The sequence below is a fragment of the Loxodonta africana genome, chromosome 13 (assembly GCF_030014295.1).
Source record: "Loxodonta africana isolate mLoxAfr1 chromosome 13, mLoxAfr1.hap2, whole genome shotgun sequence".
NCBI classification, from domain to species: Eukaryota; Metazoa; Chordata; class Mammalia; order Proboscidea; family Elephantidae; genus Loxodonta; species Loxodonta africana.
In genome coordinates this window covers 45,303,259-45,323,141 of record NC_087354.1, presented here as the reverse complement: position 1 = coordinate 45,323,141, position 19,883 = coordinate 45,303,259, and the positions used below count along the sequence as shown (strand labels likewise).

General features: G+C 49.3%; 1 long non-coding RNA gene across 2 annotated transcripts in view; it reads right to left on the bottom strand.

Annotated features, from left to right (window-relative positions):
• Nucleotides 1–9,203, bottom strand: part of LOC111751615 (uncharacterized) — a 61,811-nt gene extending 52,608 nt beyond the window's left edge. The window contains exon 1 of one of the 2 annotated variants that reach the window (XR_002786733.2): nucleotides 6,270–9,203. This is a non-coding gene — a long non-coding RNA (uncharacterized LOC111751615). The remainder of the gene's footprint in view (nucleotides 1–6,269) is intronic. The other variant, XR_002786731.2, reaches the window with a different exon arrangement.
• Between the last annotated feature and the right edge of the window lie 10,680 nt (nucleotides 9,204–19,883).

Below are 19,883 nucleotides of genomic sequence, written 5' to 3'. Positions count from 1 at the left end.
CTCTGTCCCCCAGGAAATGACCTCTATGGACAGCTCCTTCCCCAGGCTCCTTTGTCTGCTAGTTTCTGCTTGAGTTCAGCCATGAGGAGGTCCCAGCAGGAGGTCAGAAGGTGGAAGGAGAGAGAGAGAGGGTGGGAGCATCTCTGGAAGTCCTTTTATCCTCCAGGGCCACGGCCCCTCTTCCACAGTCCCTGTTCACCAGGTCCCCAAAACACTGCTCCCTCCGCAGCTCTACTATTGCCGTCTCTGGTACCTCAACCTCCCTCATTTATTCACTCCGTCCTGCCCACCCCTGGTAAGAAGACCCTGCAGTCAATCGCCACATTACCTCCTTCCTGCCAGGGCCCTACCAAAGGTGGGTGCTCCCCGACCCCTACTCCTCACTTCCTCTTCAGCCCCTCAGAGAAGAGGAGGAGCTGGCCTCTCCAGAGGCAGCAGTGTGGGATGGGGAGAGAGCGCCAGCTTCTGGTGTCAGGCAGGACCAGCGTCGAGTCCTGGCTGTGTCATTAACAGCACTGAGAACTTGGGCCAGTCCCTTAACCTCTCTGAGCTTCAGTTTCCTTATCTGTGAAACAGAAATAATGAGGACAGCTTCCTCCTGAGTTAAGATAAAATGGGCTCGGTGGGATTCCTCACACTGGCCTGGCGGGGATTGGGCAAGGCTGCTGGGAGGTCCAGAGGTCAGGGAAAATCCCAGCCTCCCCCCACAGGCCTCCTAAAGTCCCTCCTGTGTCCCCTGGGTCTCAGTAGGCTGACCTCTTTCCATTGCAGGCCCCAGGGGTCTCAGGGGCCTCACCCTCCACCCCCAGACCTCAAAGCCACAAAGAGAGAAATGACTGTCGCGGTTCCTGATGACGCCCCGCAGACCACAGGGAGATGACTGACTCATCTCCGGCCCCCAGAAATAGAGGTTCCCACCTGAGCTAACCCCTTGGGGACCCTCCACCCAAAGTCCTATCTACAGAAAATAGCGACTAAGGCAATTAGTTTTAAATTGCTGAATGATCTCTCACAGCTGGTAATGGAAGCTGTGATGGCTGATAGAAACTGCTCATTAGCGCCCCTCCTCAAGACACCTCACCGCTACCTGCCATACCTTAGTTAACACCTCTGCCTCCACCCCCCGCCGGGAACACAGGGCATGAGAGGAAGTTGACCGTCAATCAATCCTTGCTAACAGTCTTTTTTCTCTACTTCTGCCGTGTCCTGTCCCAAGGCAGCCTAAGAATAATATAAATAGCCACCATGTTGACACCTCCACCATGCCAGGTGGAGTGCATAAGGAAAGAGAGTGGGCAGTAGGGCACAGAGATTAAGAGCTGGGTCTTAGCTAAAACTGCTTGGGTTCCAGTCCTGAACAATGACTGCATCAAAGGATCACTCCATCTACCTCCAGGCTCAGAGCTCAACAGTGGCCCCATAGGTGCTCATCCAGGCCAGCCAAGGGGCCCTGTCCAGCCTCAGTACCCAGGAAAGCCATCCAGGCTATTTCTGTGGCTTTTCCGTAGTCAAAATAATCTGATTAATGCCACAGAACTGATTGCCAATTTCTCTTATAACATATGTTCATTTATTCAAAAGATACTGACCAAGCACCTGCTATGTTCCAGGAGTTCCTGGGTGCTGTAAAGAGTTAATATGTTCAGCCGCTAACCAAAAGATTGGAAGTTTGAGTCCATCCAGAGACACCTCGATAGAGAGGTCTGGCAATCTACTTTTAAAAAATCCGCCATTGAAAACCCCTACTCTGACACACATTGGTTGCCATGAGTAGGCGTGGTGACTGGTCTTTTTAAAATGTGCTTCAGGCATTGTAATGGGAGCAAGATGAGGTTGGGGAAACTGGCCTGATCTAGCATACCTTCCTTGCAGGTTTTACAAAAACTTTTTATCTTTTTGCTCAGAACAATGGCAGGCCATTGAAACCATTAGCGGGTTGTGGAGAAATATGATCAAATTTGCCTTTTGAAAGGATCCTTCTGGCTGCTGCATGGAGAATGGACTTGGAGACCACTTGGAGGGCCTTAGAGCAATCCAGGTGAGACACAGTGGTCCTATGGACCAGGATAACAGTGATGGAGTTGGAGATGGGTGAATGGATTGGAGGGATACTAAAGAAGTAAAATTTGATAGGATTTGGTAGGGTCTTTAAAATGAAGGCTGTGAGAGGGAGAGGAAAGTGTCAAGCATGCAACTAAGTGGGTAATGTTCGTGTTCAGTGAGATGGAGAAGCCTGGAAATAGGACCAGCTTTAGGGACCAAGCGTTGGGGGGAAGAAATGTTATGACTTTGGTTTTCAACATAAGTTTGACATGATTTTGAGATATTCTTGAGAAGATGCCAAGTAGACAGTGGGGTATATGAACATGGAGCCGCATTCAGAGGATGGTTAGAGCCCAGGGGCTAGATGAAATCTGGTAAGAAAAGCATCCCATGTGAGGAGAAAAGAGGTCCATGGCTCAATGAACTCCAAATTATAAGGTAGAAGAGGAGAAAGTTGCCAAGTTGCCAGGGAAGCAGTGACCTAAATGGTAGGAAGAAAATCAGGTATCCCGAAGCCAATAAAACCAAAAAAAACCCATTGCTGTTCAGTCAATTCCAACTCATAATGACTCTATAGGACAGAGTAGAACTGCCTCGTATGATTTCCAAGGATGTAAATCCTTACAGAAGCGGAGTGCCACATCCTTCTGCAGAGCAGCTATTGTGTTCGAACAGCTGATCTTTTGGTTAGCAGCTAAGCGCTTAACCACTGTGCCACTAGGGCTCCTTCCCAAAGCCAGAAGACATGTATTCAGACGGAAGGTGCAGTGTTACATGCAAGGACGAGAAAGTGAGGACTGAAGGGTGTCCACCGGACATAGAAACATGGAGGTCATGGGTGCCTCTGTAGGAGACTTTTTGACAGACTGGTTGGGCTGGACATCATCCTCAACACAAATTTACACTTCACCTACTCTCTGCCAGGCTCTGTGCTAGGTACTAGGCAAACTATAGTACCCAGTAGAGCTGCTTAGCAAATCCTTCTGGCTCTCCACCTTCCAGGTGCGTAACAGACTCGCACCTTCCAGCCCCATGTGACTAGTTCTGGACAATGAGTTGTGAGTAGAACTAATGGACGTTCCTTCCAGGTTGAGCATTTGATTGCCAGTGTGAGATCCTCCAGGACCCTGTGTTCCCTATTGATGACGTTCAAGACTGACTGCTTTCTCAGCCTGGACCCCTATCGATCACGATGAGCAGAGCCTGCCTGCCATTTTCTTTGGTATTAGCTTGATGTTCTGTTATAGATGTCTCTCTCTTCCTATCCACAACAAGATTTACTTTACTTTATACAGTAACCACATTCGGCTCAATTTTCGGTCTGCAAACATCCCCCTAGTTGTTGCAAAAAAAGAAAAAAAACTTCCCGCATTGATTGAGGTTTGACCTCACAGCTGAGAAGTGTTCATGGCACACTGGTGAGCTGTAGACCTCCGCTTCAGAATCAGGGCTGAGCAGGGCAAAGCTGAAATGATCTAGGCATAAGGTGATGAGGATGTGCCCAGGGGAGGAGTGGTTAATAAGAAGAGAAAGGAAGTGATGAAAGCAAGAGGCATCAATGAGAATGATCGTTGACAAAACTAACTGGGAGCTTCCAAATTGAAATACGCTTTCTCTGGCCAAGAAAGAAATTGTTCTAGCAGAAGGCAGGGAAGTTCTAAGAATACAGGCTGTGTTGTCAGCCAGACTAGGGTTCAAACATGTCTCTTCCACTTATTTGCTCTATGATGTTGGGCAAGGTATGAATGATCTTTCTAATCTGTAATCCAGGCCCCATCGTTGTCCTGCTCAAAATCTTTCCACAGCTCAGAAGCTCCTGAAGTGAAGCTGGCAAATGTGTGACACGCAGGCTTCACTCCCAGCTTCCAGGCCTATGAAAACATCAACAGTTGATCATAGCACCCTGCCCTAAAAGACCAGATGCAGCCTCAGAGTCCTCCTTAACACAGTACTCCAAGCAACTACCACCAAGTCATGACAGTTGGCTTTCAAGAGGAAAAGTTCTTGCTATCTTTAGCCTTTGAAATGTCTTTAAATATCACAGTTTAGGCCCTACCTGCTGTTCCCAACTTCTCTTCCAGCAGTCTTCTCCGCTCATTTTATAACCAGGTTGAATGAGTTGCTGTTCCCTAAGCAGACTCAGTGCTCTTACCCCCTGTATTAGTTTCCTATGGTTTCTATAACAAAGTACCATAAACTGGATGACTTGAAACAAGAGAAATTTGTTGTCACACAGTTCTGGAGGCTAGAAAGCCTAAATCAATAAATCGGCACTCTCTTGAAAGGCCTAGGGAGAGATCCTTTCTTGCCTCTTCCTAGCTTCTGGTGGTTCCCAGCAGTTCTCGGTGTTTCTTGGCCTGTAGATGTATCACTCCAGTCTCTGCCTCTGTCTTCACATGGCTTTCTTCCCTCTGTGTCTCTCTCCTTGTTTATGCGGACACCACTCATTCTGGATTAGGACCAATCCCACCCCACTATGACCTCATGTTAACTTAACCGATAACATCTTCAAAGACCCTATTTTTGGACAAGGTCACTTCACAGGTACCTGGAACTAGAATAATATCTTTTTAGAGGACACAGTTCAACCCGTAACACCCCTTTTTGCCTTGCACATGCTGTTCCCTCCATCCCATCCCACTCTCCACCCTATTCCCAACCTTGTCCTCCTGGAGACACTGCTTAAGTCTCAGCCCAAGGGTTCTCCATACTTCTATTGTACCCTGTACATATCCCCTGTGGGTGCCACATTGGATGGCATCTGTGCACTGGCATGAGAGTGAACCCACCAGACTGAGGGTCCTTGAGGGCAGGAACCATGTCTTCTCATATTTACATGTATCCCCTCCCTGCCCCCCACTCCCTAGCACTGCTTGCTGGCTCCCAGGAGGTACCACATGAAGACAAAAAGAATGAGTGAAAGGTGCTAATGGAAAGGAGAGGGATTAGACTTTAGGGCTCACACTCCTCATCTGTAAAACGGGGATAAGTACCTCTCTGCCAAGATTGGTGTAAAAATGAAATAACATATGTAAAGCACAATGCCTGGGACATAGTAAGCGCTTGGTACATATTTGTGGAAGAAATTAAGGCGTGAAGGAGAGAGTGAATGGTGTTTGTATGAAGAATAATTTGGGGAGGAGGCAACCTGGAGGCAGAAGGGGAGAAAATAAATCCTTAATGAGCACCTACGTGTACCAGGTACTATCCTGGGCCCCAGGTGTACAGAAAGGCGAAAGCAATCAGCCAACCAATCTACCAACCCACCAACAGATGCATTGCCATGCTCATGAAGCTTATCACGAGTGAGTCAGATTGCTTTCTTAACACAAGTGTTGGATCTAGGCACTGCCATTGCAAGACTTCAATTACGCCCTGTGGCCTTCAGAATAAAGGCCAGTCATTTGTATAGTCAGGCTTGGTAGATTATGCCGTGGTAACAAACAGCCCCCCGAATTTTAGTGGCAAGTGTATGTGTCACTCATGCAAATCTAAGAAGTCCTGGTGGCACAACGGTTAAGAGCTCAGCTGCTAACCAAAAGGTTGGTGGTTTGAACCCACCCAGCCACTCTAGAGGAGAAAGACCTGGCAATCTGGCCTCGTAAAGGTTAACTTGTTGCCACCAAGTCAATTCCAACTCATAGGAACACTACAGGACAGAGTAGAACTGCCCCATAGGGTTTCCGAGGCTGTAATCCTTACAGAAGCAGACCACCACATATTTCTCCCACGGAGTGGCTGATGGGTTCAAACCACGAACATTTTGGTTAGCAGCCAAGCGCTTAACCACTGCACCACTATGGCTCCTTCCCATGAAACAGTCTAGAAAACCCTATGAGGAAGTTCTACTCAGTCACATGGGGTCACTATGAGTGGAAATTGACTTGACAGAACCTAACAACATGCAAATCTGCCACAGGTCCAGGGGACACTCCAGGATACCATCTCCCCTGTGCTGGCTCAGCATCTGGGCTGTTTCATTCCAACTGCACCTCCACGTGTTATACTGTGCGAGGTGGTGAGTTTGAAACCCCAGTCCTCATTCCAGGGCCCTCTCCGGGCCATCTCTGGGCCTTTGCCCATCCTCCTCCCATTGAAGAGAACATACTGCCCACCCAGGCCCACCCCTGTCTTGCTGGCAGATGACCACGAAGTCTTCAGTTCAGACACAATGAGCTAAGCTGCACTGTGGGGTCAGGAGAGAGGAGTGGAATCAAAGTACTCACTGAGATCCCTTCAGGCCTCATCCTCTTCATCTGAAAAATGGGCAGAGTAGTTCCTGCCTTCTTGGGAGGAGACCTGTCTCTGCCCCGAGGAGGATCCCAAAAACTCAAGGCGGGTGGATTCTCATCGCTCCCTAAAGATAGTTCCTGCCCAAGGCTGTGCCTGTGAAACAGAGAGAGGGAAGAAATTGGTCTTGAGGTTGGAAGCCCTCAGCCCGTGGCCACAATGTGTCAGCTGAAGGGGAAGCAAGCCAAGGAATGCAAAATAAAGAAAGAGGAAGAAACTAAACCAACTCACCCCCCTGGTCCCCCACCCCACTGCAGTGTATCAGAAGGTGAATCAGTTGGTTCTCTTCATTCCTCTTTTGCTGTTGGTGGTAGTGGTGGGGATGGGGGTAAGCAAGCCACATGGTTCCCCAGTGTGGTCTGGTCAAGGTCACTGGACACTTGCCTCAGTGCCCCCTCCTGGCTGTGTGGATGAGTCTTATGTCTTCTCACACTCACCCCATCCCTGCATTCCTCTCCTCGCCGAAATCCAAGTCAAAACAAGGTCAGCCCCAACCCCCAATGTGGCTGGCCCAGCCAGCCCATAACCAGAGTACAGGGTGCAGTCCCTGACCATATCTTACAACATAAGTCACTTTGACTATGGAGGGATTGATGCAATTGTGGGTGAGGAGTCGTTTCTGCTGACGGGGAAACCACAGCAACTCTGGGGGAGTGGGGGAGGAGCACAGGGACTCACGGGGAGAAAGAGTACTACCAAGAGCCCTCAGGCTTCCCTCCACCCCCACAGTGAGGGACTGGTGAATAGAGTCCTTGCATGGCTGTCCCCCCGATGAGGTGCAACAGGGTGGGGGCCAGGAGGAAGGCAGGGTGACTGGCCAGGGAGGGCCCAGTTCAAAGACACCAACTCTTCTTTCACCCCAGGGTGATTCAACTTTCTCCCTGGTCAATAAAGACATGGATGCACGTGGTTCTTGAAAGAGGCCTGGCAATGGAAACGGTAAAGCCTTCTCTGGGTGCTTGGTCCAATCCCTGTATCAAAGAGTGTAGGCACCTTGCTGCTCATTACACTGCACCAAAAGCCTCTGTTTCTGCCTCCAGAGAACCAGCCCTCTGGGCCAGAGCAGGTGTCAAGGAAATATATTGAACTGAACCTAGAACGCCAGAAGCCCCACTGCCTGGATGTTCATCTGGCCACACCTGCCTTCAGTACCTGATCTAACTCTCATTTGTAAGGACATCAAAGCCCAGTTCAGTCCCCTGCCAGGTGAACCCCAAGCTATGTGAGCTGTGTGAGCTCAAGCCAGTAAATTGGACCCTCTGGGCCACAGCGCCCTCTCCTGCCTCTGTGCTTGCTTCCAGGATATGGCAATGGGTCACAAGATATCTCGTGACAACATTTGTACTGTTCTTTTCCTGTGTTTCTCTCTTATCTCCCCATTTCCATCATAAGCCATGCTAGACAGGGGCTGGGCTGGCCTAGAGAAGCCATCGCTGCCCAAGAACCAACCACACCTCAATTCACTGTATCTTGACACATCCCCCCCAAAAAAATCCCCCAAGGGAGGTGTTATTACCCCATTCTACTGAAGAAGAAACTGAGGCTCACCCACCAAGGACACTAGCGAGAGACCAACTTAGAGCTGGGACCTAAACTCTGTTCACACTCTTTGTCCAGGGCTCTCTCTGAACACCAACCACCTAACCCAACCTCTTTCACGGGACCTCCTGGTGAAGGGTCAAACAGATGAAGCCCCCAGAAGGTACAATAAGCAGACCAGGCCAATTGCCACTGTGTCAGTCTGACTCATGGAGAACCCATGAATTCAGAGTAGGACTGCGCTCCATAAAATTTTCATTGGCTGTGACCTTTTAAAAGCAGGTAGCCAGGCCTTTCTTCCAAGACACCTCTGGATATGTTCAAACCACCATTCTTTCAGTTAGTAGTCAAGCGCTTACCCGTTTGTACCACCCAAGGACTCCAGAAGGTACAAAGTGGGATGTCAATAGAGAGAATAACAGCTGACCTTCCGGTTCTGCAGGCCACAGACCCACAGCTCCAGGACCCACATAAAAAAACGTGCCACTACCCCAGCCTCCCTGTCCCTCTTGTTTACAGTCTGGAGGCTCCCTGGAGCATCACGAAAGGCAAGTATTAGCAATAAATGTGCAAACCTGACCCCTGGTGACAGCAACCTTGAACTGCATGGCCAAGTGAACAGGCCCAAGAGGTCAAGAGGCCTGAGCAGTGGCAGATTATCCAATATGCAGGGTAAGCACAATGCTTATCTTGCTTACTAGATCATCTGTAGTGAACAATTTCACATTTTTTCACCACTTCAAAGATTCCGCTTCTAGGTATGGCTGGCATCTGTCTCTTTTCCCAACCACGCAGCACCTTCCTACAGAATGAAAGCCTCTCTTTGAATCTACAGTCCTTGTCAGGGGCGGATGACCCAGTAAGCAAGGGAAGCATGGGCTTACTTAGATGTGGTGAAATCCATCTGAAATTATTCAGTACAGATGAGTAAGTAAGCACAAGTAAGCCTGTGTTTACCTAGGTGATGGGGTCATCCACCCCTGTGGCTGAGCCACAGGCCAGGACAAGTTCTGCCCCGCACAGAGGCTGTGGATCAGTCCACACCCCTGCCCTCTGGTCCATGGGGGAGCTTACTCTGCAACACCAGGCAACATAAGGCCTTAATAACCAAAGCCATCACGAAGCTAGCTCGTCGTGCACTTTCATGCATTATGAATCACACAGCATCCTGGGAACCAGATGAGGCCCTAGCTCCTTTCTACAGAAGAATAAAACTGAGGCCAGAGGAGCAAAAGGAACTTCCCAAGTTCAGGGAATTAAAGACAGATCCTACACTTGAATCTGAATCCAGCTTTTCTGACTTAAAATAACATCCCCTCACTTTGTCTTAAAACCCCCACCTTCTGGGTCTCTAAAGAACAGGAAAGAGAAGGGAGAACATGGCCTCCAGGACACCCCATTTAAAACACGTGGATTTATCTTAAATAAAATAAATTTTAAATCAATACATTTATTTAAAATAAATTCACTTAAAATACATTTATTTAAAATAAAATGTGCCTTTGTTTAATATTAAAGCATTTATTTAAGATCAGTGTGCTTAAATAACTTTATTTAAAATAAAATACCTGGGAGACAGCCTCCCCACCTTCTCCCAGTAGCCCGTAAGCATCGGGTAGTTTATCTGGTAAACAGTGCCACTAGTATCGGTTTTCAGATTTAAAAATAAAAACGCAGGATGCCTAGTTGAACTTGAATTTCAAATAAACAATAAACGTAACATTTGGGACAGACGCTAAAAATGTATTTACTAGTTACCTGAAATTCAAATTTCATCAGCATATTAGTGTCCTGGGGTAACCAATAACAAAGCACCACAAACTGGGTGGCATAAAACAACGGGAATTTATTCTCTCAGTCTTGGAAGCCGTAAGTACATATTCAGGTATTGGCAGGCCCATTCTCTCTCTGAAAGTTCGAGGGGAAGAGCCTTCCTTGTCTTTTCCAGCTTCTGGTAACCCTGAGCATTTCTTGGTTTACGGAGGCATCACTTCAATATATGCCTCTGTCTTCACCTGGGAAACCCTGGTGGCGTCATGGTTAAGTGCTACAGCTGCTAACCACAAGGTTGGCAGTTTGAAGAAACCAGGCACTTCTTGGAAACTCAATAGGGTAGTTCTACTCTGTCCTATAGGGTTGATACAAGTCGGAATCTACTCGATGGCAATGGTTTTTTTTTTTTTTATCTTCACATGACCTTCTTCCCTGTGTCTGTCTCTCCTCCTCTTTTAGAAGGACACCATTCACACTGGATTAAAAAAAAAAAAAACCCCATTGCCATGGAGTCAATTCCAACTCATAGCCACCCTATAGGACAGAGTAGAACTGCCCCACAGGGTTTCCAAGGAGCAGCTGGGAGACTGAAAATGCAGACCTTTTGGTTAGCAGCCGCAGCTCTTAACCACTACGCCATATATTGGATCAGGACCGTAATCCAGTATGGCGTCATGTTAACCAACACTGTCTTCAAAGACCCTGTTTCCAAACATGGTCACATTCACAGATGCTGGGGATTAGGACTTCAACATACTGTTTTGGGAGACACAGTTCAACCCCTAACAACTGATGCCCTGCATTTTACCTGGCAACCCTAGGTTAGACGGCATTTTGGACTGGGAGAAAGTGACAGCTGTCTTCGAGGGTTCCAGGAACAGCCAGCAGACCTGTTGACTAGAGAGGGGTGAAGAGGGGAGAGAGGTAGGAGATGACATTGGAGGCCCAGACAGGGGCCCCAATGAAGACTCTATATTTTATTTTAAGGAAGGTGGGAGCTGCCGCAGGCTTTGAGAGGGGAGTGACATGGCTAATGTATCTTTTCTTAGGGATTATTCTGACAAATATATGGAGAATAAGCTGAAGGGGGTGAGTGGGAAAGCTGGAAGGGATTGCCAGTATGTATGTGAGGGAAGGCGCTGTGGCAGAGGTGGTGGACGTGGTGGATTCTGGGTATATTTGACAGCAGAGCTGGCTGGAACTCCACCTTCAAATTCTTTGAGTCTTGTTTCCTCTTGCCTTTGTTCTGTCCATTTCTGCCCCCTCAAACACCTGTACTTGGATTTCCACCTCGGTCTGACTTCCCCTCCTCCTTCCTCTCCACTTTGTGTGTCCTCCTCACCCCATTACCTTCTGACTGAGCCGCCCCTACTCCTCTTCAGCAGTCAGGTCAGTGAAGGGAAGAGGAAGAGAAGCCATTTTTCTTCTTTTTTTTTTTTAATTTCCCCTACTCAAGGCCTCCATGCCACCCAGAGGACCTAGCCAACTGGCCAATACCCAACTTTTCTGAGAGAAGCCTCCTCCCTCCCCCACAGAACCAAGTACCAGGACAGGAAAGGGGCCTCCCACCAGCCCTTTGTGGGCCCCTCAGGAGGCCATGTGCCCACTCCTCCAGCCTCAGGCAGGACTAAGATACCAGTCCTCCACGGCATCCCACGGGCCCTTCAGATGTTCAGCAGCTCCCAACCCCACTGCTGGGAAATACTTCCTGGTATCTGACCCCAAGCTCTCCTGCTGCATTTTATACTAATCTTCCCTTAACTGAATCTCAGAAGATGGCAAAAGCTGGTCTTACTGCTGTAGGTCAATGGCTTTCAAATGTCTTCCCATGTTAGGCTACTGTGGGGGGTGAAGAAAGGGGAGGCCTGGGCCAGCTCCAGGAGCTGACCCCCATCTCAGGCAGAGGAGCTCCACTTATACATATTTTGTAAACGGAATTCCTTGTAAAATACTTTTTTTTTTTTTTTTAAAGGAATCCACAGCTAAAAATATCCATCTACATATGTTTGAAAACCATGGATGGCTCTGTGTGGGGATTTTTTTTTTTCTCTTTCACAAGGGATCTCTCCATTCACCTTTCGCAGCTCCAGATCATCTGACCCCTTCTTCCTTAGCTTTGATTGACCTCCTGTCTGCAAATGCTTAATGCACTCTGCTACTAACCGAAAGTTTGGAGGTTCGAGTCCACCTACAGGCACCTCGGTAGAAAGGCTTGATGATGTACTTCTGAAAAATCAGCTATTGAAAAGCCCTACAGAGCACAGTTCTGCTCTGGCACACGTGGGGTTGTCATAATTCAGAATTGACTTGATGGCAACCGGTGAGTCATTCTCCCTGAGATTTTCAGTCCTGGTGCTGACCTTCTCTCCAGCACCAAGATCCCCACAACAGGGCCCCAACACTAACTGGGTGTGGAGTGTGTACAATTTACAGATGAGATCACTGAGCCCCAGGGGCAGCAGAGTCCAAATCTGAGGCTGGGTGTCTGACTCCAGGTGCTAACCTTGGGTGGCTACTACTGCATCCCTGGACTATCCCAGCCCAAGCTGCCTGCTGGGATTCTGGTTTCCTGAGTCCGCAGGTTGCCAACTCCTGCTGGAGGAGCTTGCCTTGGAGCTGGGGGCTCCCTGGGGCCATGTGACCCAGGCAGCCCTGCAGGAAAATAATAAAGCTTCCAGGGTCTCAGCCCTGGAGATAAACCCCCTGGAGTGGCCTCCTCCCTGCAGCTCCCAAAGGTCTGCCACCTGTCACCTATGACATGGCAGGAAGGCAATGTCTGCCCTTGCTGGGAGACAGCTTCTGGCTGAGAGGGATACTGAATCAACTCTGTCTCTCAACTACGCACGGGCTAACTGGAGAAGCAAAGCCCTGCTCGAAGCAACCTATTGAGAGACCATGCAGCGAACCTCTGCTGTAACCACCGGGGACCCTAGAGCCACCCAGTCTAGTGGTTCTTGCCCTTCGGTGGGCATCAGAATAAAAAACAGATGGTGTAGACAGCACCCACAAAAGATCAGTTCATCTGGGGTGATGCCTGGGCCTCAAAGTTGTCTAAAATATTCCCAGGTACTTCTTGGGGGCAGCCAGGGTTGAGAAGCACCATCTGATCCAAGGGCTCCACTTTACAGAGGAAGAAGCTGAGGTTCAGAGGGAGAAGTTGGTGACACATTAGGCCTAGAGCTCAGGACCTAGTCACTGGTCTGGAGCCAGGGGCCTTTGCACCCCCAAACTAATGTGTCCACAATAGTCAGCCCAGGATCAAGAAAATACAGAGAAGAGGAGGAAATTGTCCACCCTGGCTTCAGCCACCAGAGGAAATTCTGGCCTTCTGTGTTGTACCTTCAGCTAATTCTTCCTCCGAGATTCTGCTCCATGAGTCAGACAGTGGGAAGGTAACTCTGTGTAGGCAAACACAGCTGTTTTTTACTTCGGTTTGCAGTTTTGAGTACCTACTGTATTCGAACACTCTTGCTAACTGCTCTACTTCCAGCATCTCTTCTAGAAAACCTGCTCTTTCTGGCCAGAACAGCTCCGTGTTCCCCAAGATAAAAATGCAAGAGGGACTTTACCCTATTGTAGTAGCCATGGCCTGCTCAACAAAATCTGAAAGTCTTTCTTGGGATTTCTGTCTGAGAGCCAAGAGGAACTTCAATCCTCACTCGAAGCAAGCAATGCCTGGTCCAACTTGGAGCCCTGGGAGGCACAGAGCACTGAGCAGAGCCAGGACACCTGAGTTCTGTCCATCAACTGGTTGTGGGGCCTTGAGCAAGTCATTTCCCTTCTCTGGGTCTCAATTTCACCACTCCTCGAACAGGGATGTTCAATTTTGTTCTGTGTAAGACCACCCTTTCTTTAAATAAAACTGAGTGCAGAACACACAATGATCAGTGTGGATCTGGTAGAAGCAGGAGCTCAGGCCTCAGGCTGTGCACACTCGTTCCCCTCCCCCCACCCACTCATTCCCTGAGGACGCACCCGACAGCTCTCCAAACCGTCACTCATTTTGTTCTACAGGGTCCCCTTTGGTTCTGTCATCCTGGGATTTGGCAGGGAGTAGGAGTGGGTGAGTCCCTCGGTGGTGCAAACTGTTAATGCACTCAGCTGCTAACCAAAAGCTTGGGGGTTCAAGTCCACATAGAGGTGCCTCAGAAGAAAGGGATGGCAATCTACTTCCCCCAAATCAGTCATTGAAAACCCTAATGGAGCACAGTTCTACTCTGACACACATGGGGTTGCTATGAGTTGAAGTCAACTCAGCGGCAACTGGTTTGGTTTTTTGGTTTAGGGGTGGGTAGGGGTGATGGAAAGAAAAGGAGTGACTCAGAAAACAAGGAACAGTGAAATGTCTGCACTGAGCCAATGTTGTTCTTTTCTAGAACAATTGAGGAGAGAAATTTTTATGCAGTTGACATGACTCTAAGGAGGTGGCCTGGGGAAGGGGGTGACAATGTAGGCCAGTGGCACTAGGGTGAGGGAAGGGGGCATCTGGGATCACCCCTCTATTCACACCTAGAAGATGTCACCTTCTCTACAGTTGTGGAGGCCAGGGCGCTCCACCCACCGATGAGCGTGAATGTTATGGTCTGTTTCCTAATCTGTGATATGGGCATACCGTGCCGTTGGAAAGATTCTAGACATCGTGTAAAGGGCCTAGGAGGTCTTGAGCCCTTATTACATGTTAGCTGTGGTTTCCCGTGTTGTTATTTTGCTCCCTTGTGGTTTGATTGCTGCTTTGATTGGGTGGAAGCAAAAGGGAGTCATCCAGTTCTTAGAGCTGGGGAAGGAAACCTCATGTCAGAGATTAAAAAAAAGTGAGGCCCAGAGAAGAAAAGGGCCCTGCCCAAGTTCATGCAGCACCAGGGGAGGCCCTTGTGCAGGCCAAGTGCACAGTGGCTCCTCAGCAGTGCGGCACTGCCCTGTGACCTGCCGTTTCCTCCCTGCTCCTCAGCCCAGCACTTGCCTGAGTGGACACGCCCTCTGCCCACCCACCCAGTGAGGGTGGTGGTGAAACCATTGACCCCAGGGGCGGCCTTGAGCTCCTGAGGCCTCCGAGCACATCCTCCCTCCCCTGGCTGAACCAGGCCTGTAGTACACTAGCTGCCCCAAGGGAGGCAGGGGAGCCTGGGCTTTGTCCACATGACTCAGGTTTCCAGAGCAGAAACCTCAGGCAGAGCCACATCGCAGGGGCGCCGGCCCAGCGCTTCTCGCCACAAACCACTTCCTGCCCCGTTCCTAGCACCGGTGGCCTGAGGCTCGGGGCAGCTGCACAGCTCTGGTCTCTGCTGCTCCACCAGGCCCCAGCCCACCCGCAACTCACTTCTACAGGGTCTGCCTTTCTGGGTGGAGGGGTCACAGGCTGGGCCACAACAGGCTGGAAAACCCCACAGGAAAACCCAGCACTGGCTGCCCATGCATTCTCAGCCCCTGTCTGTAATTTGTCGGCAGGTCCTCCACGCCTGCCCACATCAGAGCTGGCAGCCACCACCCATCCATCAAGGGCTGGGGCCCAGCTGTGCCCATCTCTCCAGGGAGGCTTCAGGGAGAACAGAAACAGTGCTGGATCTGGAGTCAGGCTGATCTGGGTTTGAATTCCAGCTTGCTATCTCCTAACTGTAACCTTAGAATCCCTGAGTGATGCAAAAGGCTAAACTCTCAGCTGCTAACCAAAAGTCTACCCAGATGTGCCTTGGATGAAAGGCCTGGCAATCTACTTCCGAAAAATCATCACCGTTCTACTCTGACACACATGGGGTTGCCATGAGTCAGAATTGACCCCACGGCAAGTGGTTTGGTTTTTTGGAACTGTGACTTTGATCAAGTGACATCACCTTTCTGAGCCTCAGTTTCCCCACCTGTAAAATGAGTTTTATAATAGCACCTCTTCCAGATGTGTTGGGAGACGTCATCGAACTAAAACATGTGAAAGGCTGCATTGCACAGTGTCCAGTATGTGGTAGGTGCTCATTAAATACGATTGTCCTGCTTCCTCTGTAGGGCAACGGTGTTGCTGGTGAAGCAATGAGAGGCCACACGGTGCAGGGAAAAGCACTGCACTGGAAGTCAAGAGACTACAAGTCCATTCCCAGCACTGCCTCCGACTTGCTGTGTGGCCTTAGGCTACTTGGACCACCTCTCTGGTCCTCAGTTTCCTTATGCATAAGCGTAGGGTGGAACCAGGTGGTATCCAAGGTCACTCTAGGACAGGGGCTTGGTGCTGTTGGGACAGGGACACTGGTGGGGCGGCCATGACAGTGAGTCGGGTGTGGTTATGATGACCATCAGGGGATGGTGCAGCTTATCTGTGAGAGTGATGGCAGCAGGTCAGTGACACCAGCACTGGGAATATGAGCTCGCTCCGATAGGGCACAGGAGGTGCCCCAGAGGCACACCACAGGGACAGGCCAACCCTGAGACCTCCCTCCACCTGGTTGGCCTCATTCACCACTTGCTGGAAGTCAGGACTTTGCTCCTGCCCAGTGGGTGGGCACTGAGGGTCCTGAGAAAAACTGAGGTCCAGTCTCTGCCTTAATTTAAGGTACTCCTGCTGGGGGAAGAGGCGCCCTGGTGGCAGAGCGGTTAAGTACTCGGCTGCTAACTGAAATGTTGGTGGTTCAAACCCACCAGCCACGCCGAAGGAGAAAGGTGTGGTGATCTGCTTCCACAAAGATTTACAGCCTTGGAAACCCTATGGGGCAGTTCTACTCTGTCTTACGAAGTCACTATGAGTCGAAATTGACTAGACAGCAACAGGTTTGGTTTCTGGTTTTGTTTTCTGCCGGGGGAAGGGCAAACCCCCAATGCAGTGTTAACAAGAACAACACCATAACAGGTGCTTACTGCTGCTTCTCGGTCAGTTCCCATGCTAAGCCCTTAATGAGCATTATCGCATTTAATCCTCACAGCCACCCCAATGAGGTCATTACTATCGTTAATTCTGTTCTGCTGTTGAGGGAAATAAAACGTAGATCACGTTCTGTGGCTCCGGGATAAGGGGAATTGGCAGGCTCAGGGTGGGACATCCGGCCCATCAGAGGTGTGAATAAAGTGCTGTGGGAGCCAGAGGATAGACGCTCTTTCTGTCAGAGGGAGTTGGGAAGGTATGCTAGAAGTAAGGACATTTGAGGCAGGAGATGACAATAAGAATGTTGTTGTTGTTAGGTGCCGTTGAGCTGGTTCCAACTCACAGCGACCCCAGGTGCAACGGAATGAAACGCTGCCCAGTTCTGCACAACCATCATTGCTATGCTTGAGCCCATTGTTGCAGCCACTGTGTCAGTCCATCTCGTTGAGGGTCTTCCTTTTTTTTTTCCTGACTCTCTACTTTACCAAGTGTGATGTCCTTGCCCAGGGACAGACCCCTTCTGATAACATGTCCAAAGTATGTAAGACAAAGCCTTGCCGTCCTCGTTCTTTAAGGAGCATTCTGGCTGTACTTCTAAGATGGATTTGTTCATTCTTCTGGCAGTCCATGATAGGTTCAATATTTTTTGCCAACACCATAATTCAATGGTGTCAATTCTTCTTTGGTCTTCCTTATTCCTTATTTGCAAGCATATGAAGAAATTGAAAATGCTACGGCTTGGGTCAGGAGCACCTTAGTCCTCAAAGTGACATCTTTGCTTTTTAACACTTTAAAGGTCTTTTGCAGCAGATTTTCCCAGTGCAATAATTACGTTGTTTGATTGCTTGACTGCTGCTTCCATGGGTGTTGATTGTGGATCCACGTAAAATGAAATCCTTGACAGTTTCAATATTTTCTCTGTTCATCATGATATTGCCTATTGGTCCAGTTGTGAGGATTTTTGTTTTCTTTATGTTGAGGCATAATCCATAATGAAGGCTGTAGTCTTTGATCTTCATCGGTAAGTGCTTCAAGTCCTCTTTGCTTTCAGCAAGCAAGATTGTGTCATCTGCATAACGCAGGTTGTTAATAAGTCTCCTGCCAATCCTGATGCCGAGTTCTTCTTCATATAATCCAGCTTCTCAATTATTTACTCATAAGCACTTGCTAGTATTATGGGTTTTTTTTTTTTTTTTTTAGTATCATGCACCTCTAAGTCGTTATGTGAGATTCTCATTTAGTCCTCATAACCATCCTATGTAGTAACCAACCAAAAAAACAAACCCACTGCCATCGAGTCAGTTCTAACTCATAGCGACCCTATAGGATACAGTAGAACTGCCCCATAGGGTTTCCAAGGAACGGCTGGTGGATTTGAACTGCTGACCTTTTTGATTAGCAGCTGAACCCTTAACCATTATGCAGTAGGTATTAATTATCATTATTCCTGTTTTACAAGTGTGGAAACTGAAGCACAGAGAGGTCAAGTAACTTACTCAAGGTAAGGGAAAAGGAGTGCCAAGTAAAAGATACAGCTTAGAAAATAACATGTTCAGGAAACAGCTGGTGTGCCTGGACACTTAGGTGCTGGGAATAAAGGTTAGAAAAGTAGATGGGGCCAGGTCATGATGCCCCCACACACACGCATACACACACGCACGCATCCCAGGAAGCAGGGACCCAGGTGTTTGCATCACGACTAGAACATGGTGTTCAGACTTGAGGGCCTCTGCCTCCCACCCAGTTCCCAAGGAGGACTGTGAGTCATCATGTGAACGATGCACTTGGACTCGGTGCAAGCAAACAGATAATGGGGCCCCTAATCCCCTCACACCCAGAAAGCTGGGGGAGAGGCTGGGTAAAAAGCCTGGAATCCATGTGTCCTCCGGTGAAGACAGGGAACCCCCAGTCTGTCCTCCTCCCCCACACCGGGATTGCAAAATGCAGGGTGACTTATTGTTTTAAAGACACAAAATAAACAAGACCAGAGAAGAGATTAGGTCCTTGTTTCTCTGGACAAAAGACAGTTGGAAAAGCAGGGTTGAAAATACTGAAACCAGGGGTGGGGCTGGCAAACAGAAAATTAGTGGTAGATTAATTTCATTTTCTCACTGGGAGGGCGGCACCCTGTACATGAAGTGTAGGATGGGGAGATTAATTCCCCATCTCAGCGGGCTAGAGAGAGTAGCCTGGAGGGAACTCACAGGAGCCCAGTGTCTTCGGTGAGCAGAGGCTGCTTTCAGAGGGGGAGAGGGACGTCTGCCCCGGGGCAACGTGGTGGGGACAGGTCCTTCCTGACAGCCCTGATAGCTGGGAGGGAAGCACTGGCTTTTGGCATGCTGGGGCCGCTGTTATCTCGCACCCTCTGTGCAGCCTTTCCTTCCTGCAAAGGTCTCTCAGGTTCACTAACTCCTTTCACAAGCTCTTTGTGGTCCTGTTCTGTCCAGCCTTCCTTCTAACAGTAATTCATCTTCATATAGGTTTACTGTTTGCCAGTGCTTTACTTAGGATCATTTCGTTAATCCTTGCAACAAACCCGTGAGGAATTACTATTATCCCCGCTTTACAGATGAGCAAACTGAGGCACAGAGTAGATAAGGAGTTGTTGCTGTTGTCAGTTGCTGCCAAATCAATTCCAATTCATGGTGACCCCATGTGTGCAGGGTAGAACTGCCCCACAGGGTTTTCAAGGCTGTGACCTCTCGGAAGCAGATAGCAAGGCCAATCTTGTGAAGTGCCCCTGGGTGGGTTTGCACTGCCAACCTTTTGGCTGGTAGTCAAGCACTTAACGGTTTGTACCACCCAGGGACAACGGTGCCAGGATTTGACCCTAGGCCATCTGGATACCAAAACTGCCTTTCCAAATATAGGGTTGCCTCAAAATGGAGCACGCCTGTATGACGTGGTATTTGTCTGGGCTATTCCTAGCCCCTGCTGCAGTTGGCCATGGCAGAGCTGCCAGACCAGGCCCTGTGGGAAGCAAGGCTCCCTCTCTAGGTTCTTCTGTCCTCACCCCCTACCCCCGCCTACATCCCTGCTTATACATGCACCAGGAGGTACTGCCCATGCTAAAAGCACTGGGCAAGCTTTAAAAGCAGTCCCTGGGCCCTGATGTGCTGGCCCCTTGGCTTCAGCTGCTACAGAAAGGGGAGTGAGCCAGGCTGGGCAATGCAGATGGAGTCTGCTGCCACAAAAGGACCCACCCACCCAAGTGGTCCAACACTGGCCAGGGACAGGTGGTGCTGCTGCCCTCCCCATGAGGAGGGTGTGGTGGAACAGGCTGGGCCCAGTCAAACCTCTAATGGCAGGCTGCTCCAGCTATCTCCTAGGCCTGTGTTTAGGACACGGACCCAGAGATGGCCAGTTCACGAGAAGGGAAGGGTTCGGTTTGCCAGCC